The 22,600-nt window shown below is 51.6% G+C and overlaps 18 non-coding genes across 18 annotated transcripts; all 18 read left to right on the forward strand.

Annotated features, from left to right (window-relative positions):
• The first annotated feature begins 91 nt into the window (after positions 1 to 91).
• On the forward strand, positions 92 to 163 carry trnap-agg (transfer RNA proline (anticodon AGG)). Its single transcript has one exon. It is a non-coding gene; the product is annotated as a tRNA-Pro (tRNA).
• A 1,247-nt stretch (positions 164 to 1,410) lies between these two features.
• On the forward strand, positions 1,411 to 1,482 carry trnap-agg (transfer RNA proline (anticodon AGG)). The gene has a single exon. It is a non-coding gene; the product is annotated as a tRNA-Pro (tRNA).
• Positions 1,483 to 2,730: 1,248 nt separating this feature from the next.
• trnap-cgg (transfer RNA proline (anticodon CGG)) lies at positions 2,731 to 2,802 on the forward strand. Its single transcript has one exon. It is a non-coding gene; the product is annotated as a tRNA-Pro (tRNA).
• A 1,247-nt stretch (positions 2,803 to 4,049) lies between these two features.
• On the forward strand, positions 4,050 to 4,121 carry trnap-agg (transfer RNA proline (anticodon AGG)). Its single transcript has one exon. It is a non-coding gene; the product is annotated as a tRNA-Pro (tRNA).
• A 1,247-nt stretch (positions 4,122 to 5,368) lies between these two features.
• On the forward strand, positions 5,369 to 5,440 carry trnap-cgg (transfer RNA proline (anticodon CGG)). Its single transcript has one exon. It is a non-coding gene; the product is annotated as a tRNA-Pro (tRNA).
• Positions 5,441 to 6,685: 1,245 nt separating this feature from the next.
• trnap-cgg (transfer RNA proline (anticodon CGG)) lies at positions 6,686 to 6,757 on the forward strand. The gene has a single exon. It is a non-coding gene; the product is annotated as a tRNA-Pro (tRNA).
• Positions 6,758 to 8,004: 1,247 nt separating this feature from the next.
• On the forward strand, positions 8,005 to 8,076 carry trnap-agg (transfer RNA proline (anticodon AGG)). Its single transcript has one exon. It is a non-coding gene; the product is annotated as a tRNA-Pro (tRNA).
• A 1,247-nt stretch (positions 8,077 to 9,323) lies between these two features.
• On the forward strand, positions 9,324 to 9,395 carry trnap-agg (transfer RNA proline (anticodon AGG)). The gene has a single exon. It is a non-coding gene; the product is annotated as a tRNA-Pro (tRNA).
• A 1,247-nt stretch (positions 9,396 to 10,642) lies between these two features.
• Positions 10,643 to 10,714, forward strand: trnap-agg (transfer RNA proline (anticodon AGG)). The gene has a single exon. It is a non-coding gene; the product is annotated as a tRNA-Pro (tRNA).
• A 1,247-nt stretch (positions 10,715 to 11,961) lies between these two features.
• trnap-agg (transfer RNA proline (anticodon AGG)) lies at positions 11,962 to 12,033 on the forward strand. The gene has a single exon. It is a non-coding gene; the product is annotated as a tRNA-Pro (tRNA).
• A 1,247-nt stretch (positions 12,034 to 13,280) lies between these two features.
• On the forward strand, positions 13,281 to 13,352 carry trnap-agg (transfer RNA proline (anticodon AGG)). Its single transcript has one exon. It is a non-coding gene; the product is annotated as a tRNA-Pro (tRNA).
• Positions 13,353 to 14,599: 1,247 nt separating this feature from the next.
• On the forward strand, positions 14,600 to 14,671 carry trnap-agg (transfer RNA proline (anticodon AGG)). Its single transcript has one exon. It is a non-coding gene; the product is annotated as a tRNA-Pro (tRNA).
• A 1,247-nt stretch (positions 14,672 to 15,918) lies between these two features.
• Positions 15,919 to 15,990, forward strand: trnap-agg (transfer RNA proline (anticodon AGG)). Its single transcript has one exon. It is a non-coding gene; the product is annotated as a tRNA-Pro (tRNA).
• A 1,247-nt stretch (positions 15,991 to 17,237) lies between these two features.
• Positions 17,238 to 17,309, forward strand: trnap-agg (transfer RNA proline (anticodon AGG)). The gene has a single exon. It is a non-coding gene; the product is annotated as a tRNA-Pro (tRNA).
• Positions 17,310 to 18,556: 1,247 nt separating this feature from the next.
• trnap-ugg (transfer RNA proline (anticodon UGG)) lies at positions 18,557 to 18,628 on the forward strand. Its single transcript has one exon. It is a non-coding gene; the product is annotated as a tRNA-Pro (tRNA).
• Positions 18,629 to 19,875: 1,247 nt separating this feature from the next.
• Positions 19,876 to 19,947, forward strand: trnap-agg (transfer RNA proline (anticodon AGG)). Its single transcript has one exon. It is a non-coding gene; the product is annotated as a tRNA-Pro (tRNA).
• A 1,247-nt stretch (positions 19,948 to 21,194) lies between these two features.
• Positions 21,195 to 21,266, forward strand: trnap-ugg (transfer RNA proline (anticodon UGG)). Its single transcript has one exon. It is a non-coding gene; the product is annotated as a tRNA-Pro (tRNA).
• Positions 21,267 to 22,513: 1,247 nt separating this feature from the next.
• On the forward strand, positions 22,514 to 22,585 carry trnap-agg (transfer RNA proline (anticodon AGG)). Its single transcript has one exon. It is a non-coding gene; the product is annotated as a tRNA-Pro (tRNA).
• Positions 22,586 to 22,600: the final 15 nt, after the last annotated feature.

Consider the following 22,600-nt stretch of genomic DNA (forward strand, 5'->3'; position numbering starts at 1 on the left):
CTTTCATCCTTTGGAAAACCGTTCACATCTGTCCCTCTCTCCTTTTTTTTACAACGAGTTCTGGCAAACAGCCAGCACCCCCTCTGCGAATGGCTCGTTGGTCTAGGGGTATGATTCTCGCTTAGGGTGCGAGAGGTCCCGGGTTCAAATCCCGGACGAGCCCGTTTTGTGCTCTGACTCGTGCGTAAGAGAGAGGCTTTCCCACTTGTGCTCTGCCCACGCAAAGCGAACTGCTTCACCGCCGTTCTCGTGTTGCAAGACGCCAGGAAGGCAGGCATTTTACCCGTCCATCCTTGCTTTGACAACACTTGGGCTGATGTCATACAATTCAAAGACAATGTATTAAAGGGTTCAGAGCAGAAGAAAAAAACTACAAAGGAAAAACTAACGACCCACGCAAACAAAAGAAAATCAAAGAGACTAAACAAAAGCAACAAACTTGACTGTAACACCCCGGACACAGATGAAGATTCCCTCCTTCCAAAGTTGTGGCAAAAGACCGCGTCCCACTCTGTTGCCCGGGCTGCACGACAGCTTCTGCTCACAGGAGCTGTCCCAGCACGCATCAGCACGGGGGCTTTCACCTGCTCCGTTTCCGACCTGGGTTGGTACACCCCTCTTTAGACAACCTGGTGAGCCCAAGCTCCCCCGGGATCACCATATTGGTGCCGAAGACGCTGCGGACCCCCGATCAACACAGCCCACTGCTGTGCAGAACTCCCGAGCACAAGCGGTCCCTCGGTCTCAGCCTCCCGGCAGCTTGGATTACAGGCGTGCGCCACCACGCCCGGCGAGAAACAGCCTCGCTCTTTTTCTCATCTTCGTGTGCTGTGAGCCAAGTCCAGGGGACAGCTCGGTGTTTGAAACGCTAGGATCTCAGGCTGGCAGGTGGCTGCCCCGAAAAATGCGGAAAAAACTGCTGAAAAATGCTTCGTCCTGTCCTGTTGTCGAGCTCGTCCAAAAAGCACCAGCTGGCGGTATTGCTCTCGTAGACTTTCTAGAACGCACGCATTACATCCGTTCTTCTTTGCTTTGACATCACTTGAGCTGAAATGCAAAAAAAGTCACGACACCCGCTCTTCCAGCACTTGGTTCAGGCCCCTCGCTTAAAGTTACGGCTGGCTGTCCTAGAGAGAAGTCGGCGGAGCACGGAGATTTTTCACGAGAAGAAACAGAATTCCACAGTGAAACGATTGCAAGTACTGTACATTACGACATTAAGATGTCTTCTTCCTTTTGAGATTTAAACCACTTTTGGGGGAAATATCATTACGCTGAAGAGTGCGAAATGGGTCGCAAATGTGAATAAACGAAGGCGACTTTCATCCTTTGGAAAACCGTTCACATCTGTCCCTCTCTCCTTTTTTTTACAACGAGTTCTGGCAAACAGCCAGCACCCCCTCTGCGAATGGCTCGTTGGTCTAGGGGTATGATTCTCGCTTAGGGTGCGAGAGGTCCCGGGTTCAAATCCCGGACGAGCCCGTTTTGTGCTCTGACTCGTGCGTAAGAGAGAGGCTTTCCCACTTGTGCTCTGCCCACGCAAAGCGAACTGCTTCACCGCCGTTCTCGTGTTGCAAGACGCCAGGAAGGCAGGCATTTTACCCGTCCATCCTTGCTTTGACAACACTTGGGCTGATGTCATACAATTCAAAGACAATGTATTAAAGGGTTCAGAGCAGAAGAAAAAAAACTACAAAGGAAAAACTAACGACCCACGCAAACAAAAGAAAATCAAAGAGACTAAACAAAAGCAACAAACTTGACTGTAACACCCCGGACACAGATGAAGATTCCCTCCTTCCAAAGTTGTGGCAAAAGACCGCGTCCCACTCTGTTGCCCGGGCTGCACGACAGCTTCTGCTCACAGGAGCTGTCCCAGCACGCATCAGCACGGGGGCTTTCACCTGCTCCGTTTCCGACCTGGGTTGGTACACCCCTCTTTAGACAACCTGGTGAGCCCAAGCTCCCCCGGGATCACCATATTGGTGCCGAAGACGCTGCGGACCCCCGATCAACACAGCCCACTGCTGTGCAGAACTCCCGAGCGCAAGCGGTCCCTCGGTCTCAGCCTCCCGGCAGCTTGGATTACAGGCGTGCGCCACCACGCCCGGCGAGAAACAGCCTCGCTCTTTTTCTCATCTTCGTGTGCTGTGAGCCAAGTCCAGGGGACAGCTCGGTGTTTGAAACGCTAGGATCTCAGGCTGGCAGGTGGCTGCCCCGAAAAATGCGGAAAAAACTGCTGAAAAATGCTTCGTCCTGTCCTGTTGTCGAGCTCGTCCAAAAAGCACCAGCTGGCGGTATTGCTCTCGTAGACTTTCTAGAACGCACGCATTACATCCGTTCTTCTTTGCTTTGACATCACTTGAGCTGAAATGCAAAAAAAGTCACGACACCCGCTCTTCCAGCACTTGGTTCAGGCCCCTCGCTTAAAGTTACGGCTGGCTGTCCTAGAGAGAAGTCGGCGGAGCACGGAGATTTTTCACGAGAAGAAACAGAATTCCACAGTGAAACGATTGCAAGTACTGTACATTACGACATTAAGATGTCTTCTTCCTTTTGAGATTTAAACCACTTTTGGGGGAAATATCATTACGCTGAAGAGTGCGAAATGGGTCGCAAATGTGAATAAACGAAGGCGACTTTCATCCTTTGGAAAACCGTTCACATCTGTCCCTCTCTCCTTTTTTTTACAACGAGTTCTGGCAAACAGCCAGCACCACCTCTGCGAATGGCTCGTTGGTCTAGGGGTATGATTCTCGCTTCGGGTGCGAGAGGTCCCGGGTTCAAATCCCGGACGAGCCCATTTTGTGCTCTGACTCGTGCGTAAGAGAGAGGCTTTCCCACTTGTGCTCTGCCCACGCAAAGCGAACTGCTTCACCGCCGTTCTCGTGTTGCAAGACGCCAGGAAGGCAGGCATTTTACCCGTCCATCCTTGCTTTGACAACACTTGGGCTGATGTCATACAATTCAAAGACAATGTATTAAAGGGTTCAGAGCAGAAGAAAAAAACTACAAAGGAAAAACTAACGACCCACGCAAACAAAAGAAAATCAAAGAGACTAAACAAAAGCAACAAACTTGACTGTAACACCCCGGACACAGATGAAGATTCCCTCCTTCCAAAGTTGTGGCAAAAGACCGCGTCCCACTCTGTTGCCCGGGCTGCACGACAGCTGCTGCTCACAGGAGCTGTCCCAGCACGCATCAGCACGGGGGCTTTCACCTGCTCCGTTTCCGACCTGGGTTGGTACACCCCTCTTTAGACAACCTGGTGAGCCCAAGCTCCCCCGGGATCACCATATTGGTGCCGAAGACGCTGCGGACCCCCGATCAACACAGCCCACTGCTGTGCAGAACTCCCGAGCGCAAGCGGTCCCTCGGTCTCAGCCTCCCGGCAGCTTGGATTACAGGGGTGCGCCACCACGCCCGGCGAGAAACAGCCTCGCTCTTTTTCTCATCTTCGTGTGCTGTGAGCCAAGTCCAGGGGACAGCTCGGTGTTTGAAACGCTAGGATCTCAGGCTGGCAGGTGGCTGCCCCGAAAAATGCGGAAAAAACTGCTGAAAAATGCTTCGTCCTGTCCTGTTGTCGAGCTCGTCCAAAAAGCACCAGCTGGCGGTATTGCTCTCGTAGACTTTCTAGAACGCACGCATTACATCCGTTCTTCTTTGCTTTGACATCACTTGAGCTGAAATGCAAAAAAAGTCACGACACCCGCTCTTCCAGCACTTGGTTCAGGCCCCTCGCTTAAAGTTACGGCTGGCTGTCCTAGAGAGAAGTCGGCGGAGCACGGAGATTTTTCACGAGAAGAAACAGAATTCCACAGTGAAACGATTGCAAGTACTGTACATTACGACATTAAGATGTCTTCTTCCTTTTGAGATTTAAACCACTTTTGGGGGAAATATCATTACGCTGAAGAGTGCGAAATGGGTCGCAAATGTGAATAAACGAAGGCGACTTTCATCCTTTGGAAAACCGTTCACATCTGTCCCTCTCTCCTTTTTTTTACAACGAGTTCTGGCAAACAGCCAGCACCCCCTCTGCGAATGGCTCGTTGGTCTAGGGGTATGATTCTCGCTTAGGGTGCGAGAGGTCCCGGGTTCAAATCCCGGACGAGCCCGTTTTGTGCTCTGACTCGTGCGTAAGAGAGAGGCTTTCCCACTTGTGCTCTGCCCACGCAAAGCGAACTGCTTCACCGCCGTTCTCGTGTTGCAAGACGCCAGGAAGGCAGGCATTTTACCCGTCCATCCTTGCTTTGACAACACTTGGGCTGATGTCATACAATTCAAAGACAATGTATTAAAGGGTTCAGAGCAGAAGAAAAAAACTACAAAGGAAAAACTAACGACCCACGCAAACAAAAGAAAATCAAAGAAACTAAACAAAAGCAACAAACTTGACTGTAACACCCCGGACACAGATGAAGATTCCCTCCTTCCAAAGTTGTGGCAAAAGACCGCGTCCCACTCTGTTGCCCGGGCTGCACGACAGCTGCTGCTCACAGGAGCTGTCCCAGCACGCATCAGCACGGGGGCTTTCACCTGCTCCGTTTCCGACCTGGGTTGGTACACCCCTCTTTAGACAACCTGGTGAGCCCAAGCTCCCCCGGGATCACCATATTGGTGCCGAAGACGCTGCGGACCCCCGATCAACACAGCCCACTGCTGTGCAGAACTCCCGAGCGCAAGCGGTCCCTCGGTCTCAGCCTCCCGGTAGCTCGGATTACAGGCGTGCGCCACCACGCCCGGCGAGAAACAGCCTCGCTCTTTTTCTCATCTTCGTGTGCTGTGAGCCAAGTCCAGGGGACAGCTCGGTGTTTGAAACGCTAGGATCTCAGGCTGGCAGGTGGCTGCCCCGAAAAATGCGGAAAAAACTGCTGAAAAATGCTTCGTCCTGTCCTGTTGTCGAGCTCGTCCAAAAAGCACCAGCTGGCGGTATTGCTCTCGTAGACTTTCTAGAACGCACGCATTACATCCGTTCTTCTTTGCTTTGACATCACTTGAGCTGAAATGCAAAAAAAGTCACGACACCCGCTCTTCCAGCACTTGGTTCAGGCCCCTCGCTTAAAGTTACGCCGGGCTGTCCTAGAGAGAAGTCGGCGGAGCACGGAGATTTTTCACGAGAAGAAACAGAATTCCACAGTGAAACGATTGCAAGTACTGTACATTACGACATTAAGATGTCTTCTTCCTTTTGAGATTTAAACCACTTTTGGGGGAAATATCATTACGCTGAAGAGTGCGAAATGGGTCGCAAATGTGAATAAACGAAGGCGACTTTCATCCTTTGGAAAACCGTTCACATCTGTCCCTCTCTCCTTTTTTTTACAACGAGTTCTGGCAAACAGCCAGCACCACCTCTGCGAATGGCTCGTTGGTCTAGGGGTATGATTCTCGCTTCGGGTGCGAGAGGTCCCGGGTTCAAATCCCGGACGAGCCCGTTTTGTGCTCTGACTCGTGCGTAAGAGAGAGGCTTTCCCACTTGTGCTCTGCCCACGCAAAGCGAACTGCTTCACCGCCGTTCTCGTGTTGCAAGACGCCAGGAAGGCAGGCATTTTACCCGTCCATCCTTGCTTTGACAACACTTGGGCTGATGTCATACAATTCAAAGACAATGTATTAAAGGGTTCAGAGCAGAAGAAAAAAACTACAAAGGAAAAACTAACGACCCACGCAAACAAAAGAAAATCAAAGAGACTAAACAAAAGCAACAAACTTGACTGTAACACCCCGGACACAGATGAACATTCCCTCCTTCCAAAGTTGTGGCAAAAGACCGCGTCCCACTCTGTTGCCCGGGCTGCACGACAGCTGCTGCTCACAGGAGCTGTCCCAGCACGCATCAGCACGGGGGCTTTCACCTGCTCCGTTTCCGACCTGGGTTGGTACACCCCTCTTTAGACAACCTGGTGAGCCCAAGCTCCCCCGGGATCACCATATTGGTGCCGAAGACGCTGCGGACCCCCGATCAACACAGCCCACTGCTGTGCAGAACTCCCGAGCGCAAGCGGTCCCTCGGTCTCAGCCTCCCGGCAGCTTGGATTACAGGCGTGCGCCACCACGCCCGGCAAGAAACAGCCTCGCTCTTTTTCTCATCTTCGTGTGCTGTGAGCCAAGTCCAGGGGACAGCTCGGTGTTTGAAACGCTAGGATCTCAGGCTGGCAGGTGGCTGCCCCGAAAAATGCGGAAAAAACTGCTGAAAAATGCTTCGTCCTGTCCTGTTGTCGAGCTCGTCCAAAAAGCACCAGCTGGCGGTATTGCTCTCGTAGACTTTCTAGAACGCACGCATTACATCCGTTCTTCTTTGCTTTGACATCACTTGAGCTGAAATGCAAAAAAAGTCACGACACCCCCTCTTCCAGCACTTGGTTCAGGCCCCTCGCTTAAAGTTACGGCGGGCTGTCCTAGAGAGAAGTCGGCGGAGCACGGAGATTTTTCACGAGAAGAAACAGAATTCCACAGTGAAACGATTGCAAGTACTGTACATTACGACATTAAGATGTCTTCTTCCTTTTGAGATTTAAACCACTTTTGGGGGAAATATCATTACGCTGAAGAGTGCGAAATGGGTCGCAAATGTGAATAAACGAAGGCGACTTTCATCCTTTGGAAAACCGTTCACATCTGTCCCTCTCCTTTTTTTTACAACGAGTTCTGGCAAACAGCCAGCACCCCCTCTGCGAATGGCTCGTTGGTCTAGGGGTATGATTCTCGCTTCGGGTGCGAGAGGTCCCGGGTTCAAATCCCGGACGAGCCCGTTTTGTGCTCTGACTCGTGCGTAAGAGAGAGGCTTTCCCACTTGTGCTCTGCCCACGCAAAGCGAACTGCTTCACCGCCGTTCTCGTGTTGCAAGACGCCAGGAAGGCAGGCATTTTACCCGTCCATCCTTGCTTTGACAACACTTGGGCTGATGTCATACAATTCAAAGACAATGTATTAAAGGGTTCAGAGCAGAAGAAAAAAACTACAAAGGAAAAACTAACGACCCACGCAAACAAAAGAAAATCAAAGAGACTAAACAAAAGCAACAAACTTGACTGTAACACCCCGGACACAGATGAAGATTCCCTCCTTCCAAAGTTGTGGCAAAAGACCGCGTCCCACTCTGTTGCCCGGGCTGCACGACAGCTGCTGCTCACAGGAGCTGTCCCAGCACGCATCAGCACGGGGGCTTTCACCTGCTCCGTTTCCGACCTGGGTTGGTACACCCCTCTTTAGACAACCTGGTGAGCCCAAGCTCCCCCGGGATCACCATATTGGTGCCGAAGACGCTGCGGACCCCCGATCAACACAGCCCACTGCTGTGCAGAACTCCCGAGCGCAAGCGGTCCCTCGGTCTCAGCCTCCCGGCAGCTTGGATTACAGGCGTGCGCCACCACGCCCGGCGTGAAACAGCCTCGCTCTTTTTCTCATCTTCGTGTGCTGTGAGCCAAGTCCAGGGGACAGCTCGGTGTTTGAAACGCTAGGATCTCAGGCTGGCAGGTGGCTGCCCCGAAAAATGCGGAAAAAACTGCTGAAAAATGCTTCGTCCTGTCCTGTTGTCGAGCTCGTCCAAAAAGCACCAGCTGGCGGTATTGCTCTCGTAGACTTTCTAGAACGCACGCATTACATCCGTTCTTCTTTGCTTTGACATCACTTGAGCTGAAATGCAAAAAAAGTCACGACACCCGCTCTTCCAGCACTTGGTTCAGGCCCCTCGCTTAAAGTTACGGCTGGCTGTCCTAGAGAGAAGTCGGCGGAGCACGGAGATTTTTCACGAGAAGAAACAGAATTCCACAGTGAAACGATTGCAAGTACTGTACATTACGACATTAAGATGTCTTCTTCCTTTTGAGATTTAAACCACTTTTGGGGGAAATATCATTACGCTGAAGAGTGCGAAATGGGTCGCAAATGTGAATAAACGAAGGCGACTTTCATCCTTTGGAAAACCGTTCACATCTGTCCCTCTCTCCTTTTTTTTACAACGAGTTCTGGCAAACAGCCAGCACCCCCTCTGCGCATGGCTCGTTGGTCTAGGGGTATGATTCTCGCTTAGGGTGCGAGAGGTCCCGGGTTCAAATCCCGGACGAGCCCGTTTTGTGCTCTGACTCGTGCGTAAGAGAGAGGCTTTCCCACTTGTGCTCTGCCCACGCAAAGCGAACTGCTTCACCGCCGTTCTCGTGTTGCAAGACGCCAGGAAGGCAGGCATTTTACCCGTCCATCCTTGCTTTGACAACACTTGGGCTGATGTCATACAATTCAAAGACAATGTATTAAAGGGTTCAGAGCAGAAGAATAAAACTACAAAGGAAAAACTAACGACCCACGCAAACAAAAGAAAATCAAAGAGACTAAACAAAAGCAACAAACTTGACTGTAACACCCCGGACACAGATGAAGATTCCCTCCTTCCAAAGTTGTGGCAAAAGACCGCGTCCCACTCTGTTGCCCGGGCTGCACGACAGCTGCTGCTCACAGGAGCTGTCCCAGCACGCATCAGCACGGGGGCTTTCACCTGCTCCGTTTCCGACCTGGGTTGGTACACCCCTCTTTAGACAACCTGGTGAGCCCAAGCTCCCCCGGGATCACCATATTGGTGCCGAAGACGCTGCGGACCCCCGATCAACACAGCCCACTGCTGTGCAGAACTCCCGAGCGCAAGCGGTCCCTCGGTCTCAGCCTCCCGGCAGCTTGGATTACAGGCGTGCGCCACCACGCCCGGCGTGAAACAGCCTCGCTCTTTTTCTCATCTTCGTGTGCTGTGAGCCAAGTCCAGGGGACAGCTCGGTGTTTGAAACGCTAGGATCTCAGGCTGGCAGGTGGCTGCCCCGAAAAATGCGGAAAAAACTGCTGAAAAATGCTTCGTCCTGTCCTGTTGTCGAGCTCGTCCAAAAAGCACCAGCTGGCGGTATTGCTCTCGTAGACTTTCTAGAACGCACGCATTACATCCGTTCTTCTTTGCTTTGACATCACTTGAGCTGAAATGCAAAAAAAGTCACGACACCCGCTCTTCCAGCACTTGGTTCAGGCCCCTCGCTTAAAGTTACGGCTGGCTGTCCTAGAGAGAAGTCGGCGGAGCACGGAGATTTTTCACGAGAAGAAACAGAATTCCACAGTGAAACGATTGCAAGTACTGTACATTACGACATTAAGATGTCTTCTTCCTTTTGAGATTTAAACCACTTTTGGGGGAAATATCATTACGCTGAAGAGTGCGAAATGGGTCGCAAATGTGAATAAACGAAGGCGACTTTCATCCTTTGGAAAACCGTTCACATCTGTCCCTCTCTCCTTTTTTTTACAACGAGTTCTGGCAAACAGCCAGCACCCCCTCTGCGAATGGCTCGTTGGTCTAGGGGTATGATTCTCGCTTAGGGTGCGAGAGGTCCCGGGTTCAAATCCCGGACGAGCCCGTTTTGTGCTCTGACTCGTGCGTAAGAGAGAGGCTTTCCCACTTGTGCTCTGCCCACGCAAAGCGAACTGCTTCACCGCCGTTCTCGTGTTGCAAGACGCCAGGAAGGCAGGCATTTTACCCGTCCATCCTTGCTTTGACAACACTTGGGCTGATGTCATACAATTCAAAGACAATGTATTAAAGGGTTCAGAGCAGAAGAAAAAAACTACAAAGGAAAAACTAACGACCCACGCAAACAAAAGAAAATCAAAGAGACTAAACAAAAGCAACAAACTTGACTGTAACACCCCGGACACAGATGAAGATTCCCTCCTTCCAAAGTTGTGGCAAAAGACCGCGTCCCACTCTGTTGCCAGGGCTGCACGACAGCTGCTGCTCACAGGAGCTGTCCCAGCACGCATCAGCACGGGGGCTTTCACCTGCTCCGTTTCCGACCTGGGTTGGTACACCCCTCTTTAGACAACCTGGTGAGCCCAAGCTCCCCCGGGATCACCATATTGGTGCCGAAGACGCTGCGGACCCCCGATCAACACAGCCCACTGCTGTGCAGAACTCCCGAGCGCAAGCGGTCCCTCGGTCTCAGCCTCCCGGCAGCTTGGATTACAGGCGTGCGCCACCACGCCCGGCGTGAAATAGCCTCGCTCTTTTTCTCATCTTCGTGTGCTGTGAGCCAAGTCCAGGGGACAGCTCGGTGTTTGAAACGCTAGGATCTCAGGCTGGCAGGTGGCTGCCCCGAAAAATGCGGAAAAAACTGCTGAAAAATGCTTCGTCCTGTCCTGTTGTCGAGCTCGTCCAAAAAGCACCAGCTGGCGGTATTGCTCTCGTAGACTTTCTAGAACGCACGCATTACATCCGTTCTTCTTTGCTTTGACATCACTTGAGCTGAAATGCAAAAAAAGTCACGACACCCGCTCTTCCAGCACTTGGTTCAGGCCCCTCGCTTAAAGTTACGGCTGGCTGTCCTAGAGAGAAGTCGGCGGAGCACGGAGATTTTTCACGAGAAGAAACAGAATTCCACAGTGAAACGATTGCAAGTACTGTACATTACGACATTAAGATGTCTTCTTCCTTTTGAGATTTAAACCACTTTTGGGGGAAATATCATTACGCTGAAGAGTGCGAAATGGGTCGCAAATGTGAATAAACGAAGGCGACTTTCATCCTTTGGAAAACCGTTCACATCTGTCCCTCTCTCCTTTTTTTTACAACGAGTTCTGGCAAACAGCCAGCACCCCCTCTGCGAATGGCTCGTTGGTCTAGGGGTATGATTCTCGCTTAGGGTGCGAGAGGTCCCGGGTTCAAATCCCGGACGAGCCCGTTTTGTGCTCTGACTCGTGCGTAAGAGAGAGGCTTTCCCACTTGTGCTCTGCCCACGCAAAGCGAACTGCTTCACCGCCGTTCTCGTGTTGCAAGACGCCAGGAAGGCAGGCATTTTACCCGTCCATCCTTGCTTTGACAACACTTGGGCTGATGTCATACAATTCAAAGACAATGTATTAAAGGGTTCAGAGCAGAAGAATAAAACTACAAAGGAAAAACTAACGACCCACGCAAACAAAAGAAAATCAAAGAGACTAAACAAAAGCAACAAACTTGACTGTAACACCCCGGACACAGATGAAGATTCCCTCCTTCCAAAGTTGTGGCAAAAGACCGCGTCCCACTCTGTTGCCCGGGCTGCACGACAGCTGCTGCTCACAGGAGCTGTCCCAGCACGCATCAGCACGGGGGCTTTCACCTGCTCCGTTTCCGACCTGGGTTGGTACACCCCTCTTTAGACAACCTGGTGAGCCCAAGCTCCCCCGGGATCACCATATTGGTGCCGAAGACGCTGCGGACCCCCGATCAACACAGCCCACTGCTGTGCAGAACTCCCGAGCGCAAGCGGTCCCTCGGTCTCAGCCTCCCGGCAGCTTGGATTACAGGCGTGCGCCACCACGCCCGGCGTGAAACAGCCTCGCTCTTTTTCTCATCTTCGTGTGCTGTGAGCCAAGTCCAGGGGACAGCTCGGTGTTTGAAACGCTAGGATCTCAGGCTGGCAGGTGGCTGCCCCGAAAAATGCGGAAAAAACTGCTGAAAAATGCTTCGTCCTGTCCTGTTGTCGAGCTCGTCCAAAAAGCACCAGCTGGCGGTATTGCTCTCGTAGACTTTCTAGAACGCACGCATTACATCCGTTCTTCTTTGCTTTGACATCACTTGAGCTGAAATGCAAAAAAAGTCACGACACCCGCTCTTCCAGCACTTGGTTCAGGCCCCTCGCTTAAAGTTACGGCTGGCTGTCCTAGAGAGAAGTCGGCGGAGCACGGAGATTTTTCACGAGAAGAAACAGAATTCCACAGTGAAACGATTGCAAGTACTGTACATTACGACATTAAGATGTCTTCTTCCTTTTGAGATTTAAACCACTTTTGGGGGAAATATCATTACGCTGAAGAGTGCGAAATGGGTCGCAAATGTGAATAAACGAAGGCGACTTTCATCCTTTGGAAAACCGTTCACATCTGTCCCTCTCTCCTTTTTTTTACAACGAGTTCTGGCAAACAGCCAGCACCCCCTCTGCGAATGGCTCGTTGGTCTAGGGGTATGATTCTCGCTTAGGGTGCGAGAGGTCCCGGGTTCAAATCCCGGACGAGCCCGTTTTGTGCTCTGACTCGTGCGTAAGAGAGAGGCTTTCCCACTTGTGCTCTGCCCACGCAAAGCGAACTGCTTCACCGCCGTTCTCGTGTTGCAAGACGCCAGGAAGGCAGGCATTTTACCCGTCCATCCTTGCTTTGACAACACTTGGGCTGATGTCATACAATTCAAAGACAATGTATTAAAGGGTTCAGAGCAGAAGAAAAAAACTACAAAGGAAAAACTAACGACCCACGCAAACAAAAGAAAATCAAAGAGACTAAACAAAAGCAACAAACTTGACTGTAACACCCCGGACACAGATGAAGATTCCCTCCTTCCAAAGTTGTGGCAAAAGACCGCGTCCCACTCTGTTGCCAGGGCTGCACGACAGCTGCTGCTCACAGGAGCTGTCCCAGCACGCATCAGCACGGGGGCTTTCACCTGCTCCGTTTCCGACCTGGGTTGGTACACCCCTCTTTAGACAACCTGGTGAGCCCAAGCTCCCCCGGGATCACCATATTGGTGCCGAAGACGCTGCGGACCCCCGATCAACACAGCCCACTGCTGTGCAGAACTCCCGAGCGCAAGCGGTCCCTCGGTCTCAGCCTCCCGGCAGCTTGGATTACAGGCGTGCGCCACCACGCCCGGCGTGAAATAGCCTCGCTCTTTTTCTCATCTTCGTGTGCTGTGAGCCAAGTCCAGGGGACAGCTCGGTGTTTGAAACGCTAGGATCTCAGGCTGGCAGGTGGCTGCCCCGAAAAATGCGGAAAAAACTGCTGAAAAATGCTTCGTCCTGTCCTGTTGTCGAGCTCGTCCAAAAAGCACCAGCTGGCGGTATTGCTCTCGTAGACTTTCTAGAACGCACGCATTACATCCGTTCTTCTTTGCTTTGACATCACTTGAGCTGAAATGCAAAAAAAGTCACGACACCCGCTCTTCCAGCACTTGGTTCAGGCCCCTCGCTTAAAGTTACGGCTGGCTGTCCTAGAGAGAAGTCGGCGGAGCACGGAGATTTTTCACGAGAAGAAACAGAATTCCACAGTGAAACGATTGCAAGTACTGTACATTACGACATTAAGATGTCTTCTTCCTTTTGAGATTTAAACCACTTTTGGGGGAAATATCATTACGCTGAAGAGTGCGAAATGGGTCGCAAATGTGAATAAACGAAGGCGACTTTCATCCTTTGGAAAACCGTTCACATCTGTCCCTCTCTCCTTTTTTTTACAACGAGTTCTGGCAAACAGCCAGCACCCCCTCTGCGAATGGCTCGTTGGTCTAGGGGTATGATTCTCGCTTAGGGTGCGAGAGGTCCCGGGTTCAAATCCCGGACGAGCCCGTTTTGTGCTCTGACTCGTGCGTAAGAGAGAGGCTTTCCCACTTGTGCTCTGCCCACGCAAAGCGAACTGCTTCACCGCCGTTCTCGTGTTGCAAGACGCCAGGAAGGCAGGCATTTTACCCGTCCATCCTTGCTTTGACAACACTTGGGCTGATGTCATACAATTCAAAGACAATGTATTAAAGGGTTCAGAGCAGAAGAAAAAAACTACAAAGGAAAAACTAACGACCCACGCAAACAAAAGAAAATCAAAGAGACTAAACAAAAGCAACAAACTTGACTGTAACACCCCGGACACAGATGAAGATTCCCTCCTTCCAAAGTTGTGGCAAAAGACCGCGTCCCACTCTGTTGCCCGGGCTGCACGACAGCTGCTGCTCACAGGAGCTGTCCCAGCACGCATCAGCACGGGGGCTTTCACCTGCTCCGTTTCCGACCTGGGTTGGTACACCCCTCTTTAGACAACCTGGTGAGCCCAAGCTCCCCCGGGATCACCATATTGGTGCCGAAGACGCTGCGGACCCCCGATCAACACAGCCCACTGCTGTGCAGAACTCCCGAGCGCAAGCGGTCCCTCGGTCTCAGCCTCCCGGCAGCTTGGATTACAGGCGTGCGCCACCACGCCCGGCGTGAAACAGCCTCGCTCTTTTTCTCATCTTCGTGTGCTGTGAGCCAAGTCCAGGGGACAGCTCGGTGTTTGAAACGCTAGGATCTCAGGCTGGCAGGTGGCTGCCCCGAAAAATGCGGAAAAAACTGCTGAAAAATGCTTCGTCCTGTCCTGTTGTCGAGCTCGTCCAAAAAGCACCAGCTGGCGGTATTGCTCTCGTAGACTTTCTAGAACGCACGCATTACATCCGTTCTTCTTTGCTTTGACATCACTTGAGCTGAAATGCAAAAAAAGTCACGACACCCGCTCTTCCAGCACTTGGTTCAGGCCCCTCGCTTAAAGTTACGGCTGGCTGTCCTAGAGAGAAGTCGGCGGAGCACGGAGATTTTTCACGAGAAGAAACAGAATTCCACAGTGAAACGATTGCAAGTACTGTACATTACGACATTAAGATGTCTTCTTCCTTTTGAGATTTAAACCACTTTTGGGGGAAATATCATTACGCTGAAGAGTGCGAAATGGGTCGCAAATGTGAATAAACGAAGGCGACTTTCATCCTTTGGAAAACCGTTCACATCTGTCCCTCTCTCCTTTTTTTTACAACGAGTTCTGGCAAACAGCCAGCACCCCCTCTGCGAATGGCTCGTTGGTCTAGGGGTATGATTCTCGCTTAGGGTGCGAGAGGTCCCGGGTTCAAATCCCGGACGAGCCCGTTTTGTGCTCTGACTCGTGCGTAAGAGAGAGGCTTTCCCACTTGTGCTCTGCCCACGCAAAGCGAACTGCTTCACCGCCGTTCTCGTGTTGCAAGACGCCAGGAAGGCAGGCATTTTACCCGTCCATCCTTGCTTTGACAACACTTGGGCTGATGTCATACAATTCAAAGACAATGTATTAAAGGGTTCAGAGCAGAAGAAAAAAACTACAAAGGAAAAACTAACGACCCACGCAAACAAAAGAAAATCAAAGAGACTAAACAAAAGCAACAAACTTGACTGTAACACCCCGGACACAGATGAAGATTCCCTCCTTCCAAAGTTGTGGCAAAAGACCGCGTCCCACTCTGTTGCCAGGGCTGCACGACAGCTGCTGCTCACAGGAGCTGTCCCAGCACGCATCAGCACGGGGGCTTTCACCTGCTCCGTTTCCGACCTGGGTTGGTACACCCCTCTTTAGACAACCTGGTGAGCCCAAGCTCCCCCGGGATCACCATATTGGTGCCGAAGACGCTGCGGACCCCCGATCAACACAGCCCACTGCTGTGCAGAACTCCCGAGCGCAAGCGGTCCCTCGGTCTCAGCCTCCCGGCAGCTTGGATTACAGGCGTGCGCCACCACGCCCGGCGTGAAATAGCCTCGCTCTTTTTCTCATCTTCGTGTGCTGTGAGCCAAGTCCAGGGGACAGCTCGGTGTTTGAAACGCTAGGATCTCAGGCTGGCAGGTGGCTGCCCCGAAAAATGCGGAAAAAACTGCTGAAAAATGCTTCGTCCTGTCCTGTTGTCGAGCTCGTCCAAAAAGCACCAGCTGGCGGTATTGCTCTCGTAGACTTTCTAGAACGCACGCATTACATCCGTTCTTCTTTGCTTTGACATCACTTGAGCTGAAATGCAAAAAAAGTCACGACACCCGCTCTTCCAGCACTTGGTTCAGGCCCCTCGCTTAAAGTTACGGCTGGCTGTCCTAGAGAGAAGTCGGCGGAGCACGGAGATTTTTCACGAGAAGAAACAGAATTCCACAGTGAAACGATTGCAAGTACTGTACATTACGACATTAAGATGTCTTCTTCCTTTTGAGATTTAAACCACTTTTGGGGGAAATATCATTACGCTGAAGAGTGCGAAATGGGTCGCAAATGTGAATAAACGAAGGCGACTTTCATCCTTTGGAAAACCGTTCACATCTGTCCCTCTCTCCTTTTTTTTACAACGAGTTCTGGCAAACAGCCAGCACCCCCTCTGCGAATGGCTCGTTGGTCTAGGGGTATGATTCTCGCTTAGGGTGCGAGAGGTCCCGGGTTCAAATCCCGGACGAGCCCGTTTTGTGCTCTGACTCGTGCGTAAGAGAGAGGCTTTCCCACTTGTGCTCTGCCCACGCAAAGCGAACTGCTTCACCGCCGTTCTCGTGTTGCAAGACGCCAGGAAGGCAGGCATTTTACCCGTCCATCCTTGCTTTGACAACACTTGGGCTGATGTCATACAATTCAAAGACAATGTATTAAAGGGTTCAGAGCAGAAGAAAAAAACTACAAAGGAAAAACTAACGACCCACGCAAACAAAAGAAAATCAAAGAGACTAAACAAAAGCAACAAACTTGACTGTAACACCCCGGACACAGATGAAGATTCCCTCCTTCCAAAGTTGTGGCAAAAGACCGCGTCCCACTCTGTTGCCCGGGCTGCACGACAGCTTCTGCTCACAGGAGCTGTCCCAGCACGCATCAGCACGGGGGCTTTCACCTGCTCCGTTTCCGACCTGGGTTGGTACACCCCTCTTTAGACAACCTGGTGAGCCCAAGCTCCCCCGGGATCACCATATTGGTGCCGAAGACGCTGCGGACCCCCGATCAACACAGCCCACTGCTGTGCAGAACTCCCGAGCGCAAGCGGTCCCTCGGTCTCAGCCTCCCGGCAGCTTGGATTACAGGCGTGCGCCACCACGCCCGGCGAGAAACAGCCTCGCTCTTTTTCTCATCTTCGTGTGCTGTGAGCCAAGTCCAGGGGACAGCTCGGTGTTTGAAACGCTAGGATCTCAGGCTGGCAGGTGGCTGCCCCGAAAAATGCGGAAAAAACTGCTGAAAAATGCTTCGTCCTGTCCTGTTGTCGAGCTCGTCCAAAAAGCACCAGCTGGCGGTATTGCTCTCGTAGACTTTCTAGAACGCACGCATTACATCCGTTCTTCTTTGCTTTGACATCACTTGAGCTGAAATGCAAAAAAAGTCACGACACCCGCTCTTCCAGCACTTGGTTCAGGCCCCTCGCTTAAAGTTACGGCTGGCTGTCCTAGAGAGAAGTCGGCGGAGCACGGAGATTTTTCACGAGAAGAAACAGAATTCCACAGTGAAACGATTGCAAGTACTGTACATTACGACATTAAGATGTCTTCTTCCTTTTGAGATTTAAACCACTTTTGGGGGAAATATCATTACGCTGAAGAGTGCGAAATGGGTCGCAAATGTGAATAAACGAAGGCGACTTTCATCCTTTGGAAAACCGTTCACATCTGTCCCTCTCTCCTTTTTTTTACAACGAGTTCTGGCAAACAGCCAGCACCCCCTCTGCGCATGGCTCGTTGGTCTAGGGGTATGATTCTCGCTTAGGGTGCGAGAGGTCCCGGGTTCAAATCCCGGACGAGCCCGTTTTGTGCTCTGACTCGTGCGTAAGAGAGAGGCTTTCCCACTTGTGCTCTGCCCACGCAAAGCGAACTGCTTCACCGCCGTTCTCGTGTTGCAAGACGCCAGGAAGGCAGGCATTTTACCCGTCCATCCTTGCTTTGACAACACTTGGGCTGATGTCATACAATTCAAAGACAATGTATTAAAGGGTTCAGAGCAGAAGAAAAAAACTACAAAGGAAAAACTAACGACCCACGCAAACAAAAGAAAATCAAAGAGACTAAACAAAAGCAACAAACTTGACTGTAACACCCCGGACACAGATGAAGATTCCCTCCTTCCAAAGTTGTGGCAAAAGACCGCGTCCCACTCTGTTGCCCGGGCTGCACGACAGCTGCTGCTCACAGGAGCTGTCCCAGCACGCATCAGCACGGGGGCTTTCACCTGCTCCGTTTCCGACCTGGGTTGGTACACCCCTCTTTAGACAACCTGGTGAGCCCAAGCTCCCCCGGGATCACCATATTGGTGCCGAAGACGCTGCGGACCCCCGATCAACACAGCCCACTGCTGTGCAGAACTCCCGAGCGCAAGCGGTCCCTCGGTCTCAGCCTCCCGGCAGCTTGGATTACAGGCGTGCGCCACCACGCCCGGCGTGAAACAGCCTCGCTCTTTTTCTCATCTTCGTGTGCTGTGAGCCAAGTCCAGGGGACAGCTCGGTGTTTGAAACGCTAGGATCTCAGGCTGGCAGGTGGCTGCCCCGAAAAATGCGGAAAAAACTGCTGAAAAATGCTTCGTCCTGTCCTGTTGTCGAGCTCGTCCAAAAAGCACCAGCTGGCGGTATTGCTCTCGTAGACTTTCTAGAACGCACGCATTACATCCGTTCTTCTTTGCTTTGACATCACTTGAGCTGAAATGCAAAAAAAGTCACGACACCCGCTCTTCCAGCACTTGGTTCAGGCCCCTCGCTTAAAGTTACGGCTGGCTGTCCTAGAGAGAAGTCGGCGGAGCACGGAGATTTTTCACGAGAAGAAACAGAATTCCACAGTGAAACGATTGCAAGTACTGTACATTACGACATTAAGATGTCTTCTTCCTTTTGAGATTTAAACCACTTTTGGGGGAAATATCATTACGCTGAAGAGTGCGAAATGGGTCGCAAATGTGAATAAACGAAGGCGACTTTCATCCTTTGGAAAACCGTTCACATCTGTCCCTCTCTCCTTTTTTTTACAACGAGTTCTGGCAAACAGCCAGCACCCCCTCTGCGAATGGCTCGTTGGTCTAGGGGTATGATTCTCGCTTTGGGTGCGAGAGGTCCCGGGTTCAAATCCCGGACGAGCCCGTTTTGTGCTCTGACTCGTGCGTAAGAGAGAGGCTTTCCCACTTGTGCTCTGCCCACGCAAAGCGAACTGCTTCACCGCCGTTCTCGTGTTGCAAGACGCCAGGAAGGCAGGCATTTTACCCGTCCATCCTTGCTTTGACAACACTTGGGCTGATGTCATACAATTCAAAGACAATGTATTAAAGGGTTCAGAGCAGAAGAAAAAAACTACAAAGGAAAAACTAACGACCCACGCAAACAAAAGAAAATCAAAGAGACTAAACAAAAGCAACAAACTTGACTGTAACACCCCGGACACAGATGAAGATTCCCTCCTTCCAAAGTTGTGGCAAAAGACCGCGTCCCACTCTGTTGCCCGGGCTGCACGACAGCTTCTGCTCACAGGAGCTGTCCCAGCACGCATCAGCACGGGGGCTTTCACCTGCTCCGTTTCCGACCTGGGTTGGTACACCCCTCTTTAGACAACCTGGTGAGCCCAAGCTCCCCCGGGATCACCATATTGGTGCCGAAGACGCTGCGGACCCCCGATCAACACAGCCCACTGCTGTGCAGAACTCCCGAGCGCAAGCGGTCCCTCGGTCTCAGCCTCCCGGCAGCTTGGATTACAGGCGTGCGCCACCACGCCCGGCGTGAAACAGCCTCGCTCTTTTTCTCATCTTCGTGTGCTGTGAGCCAAGTCCAGGGGACAGCTCGGTGTTTGAAACGCTAGGATCTCAGGCTGGCAGGTGGCTGCCCCGAAAAATGCGGAAAAAACTGCTGAAAAATGCTTCGTCCTGTCCTGTTGTCGAGCTCGTCCAAAAAGCACCAGCTGGCGGTATTGCTCTCGTAGACTTTCTAGAACGCACGCATTACATCCGTTCTTCTTTGCTTTGACATCACTTGAGCTGAAATGCAAAAAAAGTCACGACACCCGCTCTTCCAGCACTTGGTTCAGGCCCCTCGCTTAAAGTTACGGCTGGCTGTCCTAGAGAGAAGTCGGCGGAGCACGGAGATTTTTCACGAGAAGAAACAGAATTCCACAGTGAAACGATTGCAAGTACTGTACATTACGACATTAAGATGTCTTCTTCCTTTTGAGATTTAAACCACTTTTGGGGGAAATATCATTACGCTGAAGAGTGCGAAATGGGTCGCAAATGTGAATAAACGAAGGCGACTTTCATCCTTTGGAAAACCGTTCACATCTGTCCCTCTCTCCTTTTTTTTACAACGAGTTCTGGCAAACAGCCAGCACCCCCTCTGCGAATGGCTCGTTGGTCTAGGGGTATGATTCTCGCTTAGGGTGCGAGAGGTCCCGGGTTCAAATCCCGGACGAGCCCGTTTTGTGCTCTGACTCGTGCGTAAGAGAGAGGCTTTCCCACTTGTGCTCTGCCCACGCAAAGCGAACTGCTTCACCGCCGTTCTCGTGTTGCAAGACGCCAGGAAGGCAGGCATTTTACCCGTCCATCCTTGCTTTGACAACACTTGGGCTGATGTCATACAATTCAAAGACAATGTATTAAAGGGTTCAGAGCAGAAGAAAAAAACTACAAAGGAAAAACTAACGACCCACGCAAACAAAAGAAAATCAAAGAGACTAAACAAAAGCAACAAACTTGACTGTAACACCCCGGACACAGATGAAGATTCCCTCCTTCCAAAGTTGTGGCAAAAGACCGCGTCCCACTCTGTTGCCCGGGCTGCACGACAGCTTCTGCTCACAGGAGCTGTCCCAGCACGCATCAGCACGGGGGCTTTCACCTGCTCCGTTTCCGACCTGGGTTGGTACACCCCTCTTTAGACAACCTGGTGAGCCCAAGCTCCCCCGGGATCACCATATTGGTGCCGAAGACGCTGCGGACCCCCGATCAACACAGCCCACTGCTGTGCAGAACTCCCGAGCGCAAGCGGTCCCTCGGTCTCAGCCTCCCGGCAGCTTGGATTACAGGCGTGCGCCACCACGCCCGGCGAGAAACAGCCTCGCTCTTTTTCTCATCTTCGTGTGCTGTGAGCCAAGTCCAGGGGACAGCTCGGTGTTTGAAACGCTAGGATCTCAGGCTGGCAGGTGGCTGCCCCGAAAAATGCGGAAAAAACTGCTGAAAAATGCTTCGTCCTGTCCTGTTGTCGAGCTCGTCCAAAAAGCACCAGCTGGCGGTATTGCTCTCGTAGACTTTCTAGAACGCACGCATTACATCCGTTCTTCTTTGCTTTGACATCACTTGAGCTGAAATGCAAAAAAAGTCACGACACCCGCTCTTCCAGCACTTGGTTCAGGCCCCTCGCTTAAAGTTACGGCTGGCTGTCCTAGAGAGAAGTCGGCGGAGCACGGAGATTTTTCACGAGAAGAAACAGAATTCCACAGTGAAACGATTGCAAGTACTGTACATTACGACATTAAGATGTCTTCTTCCTTTTGAGATTTAAACCACTTTTGGGGGAAATATCATTACGCTGAAGAGTGCGAAATGGGTCGCAAATGTGAATAAACGAAGGCGACTTTCATCCTTTGGAAAACCGTTCACATCTGTCCCTCTCTCCTTTTTTTTACAACGAGTTCTGGCAAACAGCCAGCACCCCCTCTGCGAATGGCTCGTTGGTCTAGGGGTATGATTCTCGCTTTGGGTGCGAGAGGTCCCGGGTTGAAATCCCGGACGAGCCCGTTTTGTGCTCTGACTCGTGCGTAAGAGAGAGGCTTTCCCACTTGTGCTCTGCCCACGCAAAGCGAACTGCTTCACCGCCGTTCTCGTGTTGCAAGACGCCAGGAAGGCAGGCATTTTACCCGTCCATCCTTGCTTTGACAACACTTGGGCTGATGTCATACAATTCAAAGACAATGTATTAAAGGGTTCAGAGCAGAAGAAAAAAACTACAAAGGAAAAACTAACGACCCACGCAAACAAAAGAAAATCAAAGAGACTAAACAAAAGCAACAAACTTGACTGTAACACGCCGGACACAGATGAAGATTCCCTCCTTCCAAAGTTGTGACAAAAGACCGCGTCCCACTCTGTTGCCCGGGCTGCACGACAGCTGCTGCTCACAGGAGCTGTCCCAGCACGCATCAGCACGGGGGCTTTCACCTGCTCCGTTTCCGACCTGGGTTGGTACACCCCTCTTTAGACAACCTGGTGAGCCCAAGCTCCCCCGGGATCACCATATTGGTGCCGAAGACGCTGCGGACCCCCGATCAACACAGCCCACTGCTGTGCAGAACTCCCGAGCGCAAGCGGTCCCTCGGTCTCAGCCTCCCGGCAGCTTGGATTACAGGCGTGCGCCACCACGCCCGGCGTGAAACAGCCTCGCTCTTTTTCTCATCTTCGTGTGCTGTGAGCCAAGTCCAGGGGACAGCTCGGTGTTTGAAACGCTAGGATCTCAGGCTGGCAGGTGGCTGCCCCGAAAAATGCGGAAAAAACTGCTGAAAAATGCTTCGTCCTGTCCTGTTGTCGAGCTCGTCCAAAAAGCACCAGCTGGCGGTATTGCTCTCGTAGACTTTCTAGAACGCACGCATTACATCCGTTCTTCTTTGCTTTGACATCACTTGAGCTGAAATGCAAAAAAAGTCACGACACCCGCTCTTCCAGCACTTGGTTCAGGCCCCTCGCTTAAAGTTACGGCTGGCTGTCCTAGAGAGAAGTCGGCGGAGCACGGAGATTTTTCACGAGAAGAAACAGAATTCCACAGTGAAACGATTGCAAGTACTGTACATTACGACATTAAGATGTCTTCTTCCTTTTGAGATTTAAACCACTTTTGGGGGAAATATCATTACGCTGAAGAGTGCGAAATGGGTCGCAAATGTGAATAAACGAAGGCGACTTTCATCCTTTGGAAAACCGTTCACATCTGTCCCTCTCTCCTTTTTTTTACAACGAGTTCTGGCAAACAGCCAGCACCCCCTCTGCGAATGGCTCGTTGGTCTAGGGGTATGATTCTCGCTTAGGGTGCGAGAGGTCCCGGGTTCAAATCCCGGACGAGCCCGTTTTGTGCTCTGAC

The sequence above is a fragment of the Lepisosteus oculatus genome, chromosome 4 (genome assembly GCF_040954835.1).
Source record: "Lepisosteus oculatus isolate fLepOcu1 chromosome 4, fLepOcu1.hap2, whole genome shotgun sequence".
In the NCBI taxonomy this organism is placed as follows: Eukaryota; Metazoa; Chordata; class Actinopteri; order Semionotiformes; family Lepisosteidae; genus Lepisosteus; species Lepisosteus oculatus.